We start from the raw sequence: 1,968 nt of genomic DNA, 5'->3' as shown, positions 1-1,968 counted from the left end.
TTAAGGTGACTGTTTTTCCTTTCCGTGTCAGATGATTATCAGGTCCTTATTTATAAAGTTCAAGCTACCAGGCAGCTTGTTTTATTTTAGTATATGTATGCGGAGTTATAAATATTTACTTAGGCTGCAATAACATTTACTGTTTCCCAAGAAAACAAGGGCACATTTCGGCGGCGGAACCGCTCAGGCGCGGTACTGGAAATCAGCAGCACATTTTGCACCGCAGCAAACAGAGGCTCGAGCCTTACTGGAGCCGATTATTGTAACCTGCGTTTTATGCGATAGATTTTGCTAACAAAGAGCGCGGGGCGGTATCGACAGCCACATTTCGTTTCAAATAGGGGAAGTAAAAAACCCAGCGACAGCAACGCATTTTGGAGGGGGGTGGACGAAGAAAGTAATAACATATTTTCAGTGCACATGAATGAATATCTTTCTGACAGTCTTGACTCCTATTTTTTTTTCCAGACTGGAACGAAATCCGTGTTTTTAATTCTCGAACATGTCACAGGGAAGGCTTTTCTGCATCTCTCTTAGCTTGTGCCTTAGCTCAGATCCGCACGGAAAGCTCTGTGTTTGCGACTGTCCTTAAAAACTTCCTGATTAGGCGTATAGGATCCCGAGCGACTGCAATATATGAGAATCGCCTCTCACCGTTTTTTTTTTTTTGGTTAAAAAAAACCCCGTCGTTTCTTTTCCTTTAAAAGAAAAGGGCCGTTGTTTAATAATATAATATTTTATTTAAATAAATATGAAAGGTTCACACAGAGCGGGTGGGCGTACCTTTCCATTCTGTCGCGAAATAAATTAGTAACAGCATTTGGAGTGCCAGAGCGTTTCGTCTTAAACTTGTGTTTCCCTTTAAAAGAGCAAAGAAATACACATTTGCAGTCTCACGGGGACAGTTGTGGGTGCTGAGACTCGAGTTAGGAAGAGATCAATACACGCTCGTAGTAGAAAAATAAGCTGCTGGGGGGAGGGAGGGATCGTCTCACGTTTTACAGCATTCTTGCGGCTCGGAAATGTAAATGGGCCAAATGCTTTCTTTTTCAGATGCAGATTGCAGCTCCGTTTGGTTTGTCTGCCTGTATCGCGGCCGAACAGGGGTCCCGCTCGCCGAGCAATTGCGGGACAATTTAGCTGGGATCAGCTGAAGCTTTCTGCGCTGCCCCTGTTTGTTTTATTATGGCAGGCACTAAAGAAAGCTGAGATCTTAAATTAGCCCAGATCTGTCCCCGACAGAGCTAGCCCCGTTAGCGCCTGGAAAGGTGATTTGGATTCAAAGTTATACAAAAAGGCGAGCAGCTGTCATCCTCCCGGTGTTAAAAAAAGAAAAATCTCGTCCTTTCCGCCGTGCACCTACGTCGGCACCTGCCCTGGCTCTCCCGCTAGATAGGTCCTTTTTTTAAAAAAAAACCCCAAAACCTAATACTCAAAGAAACACAAAGAGGAGCATTTTAAAAATTTATTTACAAAGGTGTGTACAACACGAAGGATAACATTGCGAGTACATATATTCATTCAGATATAAACCGACTTCTGCGACCGAGCGACAGGCGCGGCGTCCTCGCCTTTCTGCAAAACGTCCCTATTTGCCCGGGGTCGGTTTAATATTTAAAATCTCCCCTCCCCTCCCTCCCCCGCTATTTTATACATGTCCGGGTGTGCCTGTGTTTTGGCTAAAACCGCTCGGAGAGGGAGAACCTTCAAAAAAGCGAAAGTCCCGAGCTCCTCCACGCGACTGGGATCTGCCTTTTTTAAAAAAATAAAAACCCCGAAAGGAAAGTCCATCCTTTTTCATACAAATATGTACAAAGTTGGCGGGGGTGGGGAGCGCTGCTCGCGGGGCTGCTCCTGGGTTACCTGTGCGGAAAGGCTTCCCCGTGCGCCCGGCGGCTTGCTGGGATCTCTCTAGTGATCTATCGATTTGCACTTGGCGGGTTGGGGCTGGGGCTGGGGCTGGGGCTG

This window comes from Crocodylus porosus, unplaced genomic scaffold, assembly GCF_001723895.1.
Source record: "Crocodylus porosus isolate Cpor-Errol unplaced genomic scaffold, CroPor_comp1, whole genome shotgun sequence".
Lineage (NCBI taxonomy): Eukaryota > Metazoa > Chordata > Crocodylia > Crocodylidae > Crocodylus > Crocodylus porosus.
The sequence above is the reverse complement of the archived record's forward strand: the minus strand, read 5'-3'. Positions refer to the sequence as shown.